We start from the raw sequence: 1,023 nt of genomic DNA on the forward strand, positions 1-1,023 counted from the left end.
AACAACTAGGAGAAGAAGGAGAAATCAAATTGTTTCCTAGCAACAAGGAGAAAACAAGAAATTTCACAAGGTGGTGTTGTTCCTTGACCATTCTTTAAAAGGCAAACAAAAGCATGCTTGTTCTGGTTTAAACTGTAATTGTTGAATCTTTCTGGAATGTGAAGTCATTTTGTAGGAGTGTTGGTTTACTGCTTTGAATAAAGTGAATACCTAGATGTTTGGATATAACTTCACCTTCTTAAACAAATGCTTGCCATGCTTGTTCTGTTTCCAAAAATAAAAGAAAAGTTTGAACAAAGGTAACTTGGCTCATTTAGTGACAAATCAAGTAGAATTAAGTGGTGGTATGCATGCTTGATTGCTTAGTCAGCTCACTGAAATTTAGTGTAGAATTATCAATATTTTGTGTAGAAGTTGTATACTGTCTATGGATCTTGATGAATAAATGTCTTTGGCCATGAAAAAGAAAGAAAAAGAAGAAGAAAAAGCCACTGAAAAAGGGCAACCAAAAAGCAAGAAAATTAAGAAAATAAGCTAGGCACCAATGGTTTGAACTTCTGAGACAAATGCCTGTGGTGTTTATGTATTAAGGATATGCTTGGATGAATAGGTTCTGAGGAGTGTTTCAACACTTGGTAACTTGGGTTAACTAACCCGGGATTATCAACCAAAAGTCCATTATCAAGAGCAACCTAAATACAAAACATTTAGTCACACAAAGAGGTGCTGGGCACCAATGTCTCAAGAAGAAATGTGAACTAAAATGCCTGTAGTGGATATGTGTAATGCAATGATAAGAAAAAGAAAATGCCAAAGGCTTGTGCAACACATGACACTGAGCAAACAAGGAGCAAAGAAGCTCTAAGAAAAAGAAAAACAAAGAAAGGAAAATGTGCCAAAGACATAAGAAAAACAAGAGGCCATATCAGTGTTTGATGGATGCAACGAAAAAGTGATAATTCTACCTGATAAGAATGAAAAAGTGATGCTGCAGCTTTCTGCATAAAACCCTTCTGATGAACT

The sequence above is a fragment of the Arachis hypogaea genome, chromosome 5, assembly GCF_003086295.3.
Source record: "Arachis hypogaea cultivar Tifrunner chromosome 5, arahy.Tifrunner.gnm2.J5K5, whole genome shotgun sequence".
Classification (NCBI taxonomy): Eukaryota; Viridiplantae; Streptophyta; class Magnoliopsida; order Fabales; family Fabaceae; genus Arachis; species Arachis hypogaea.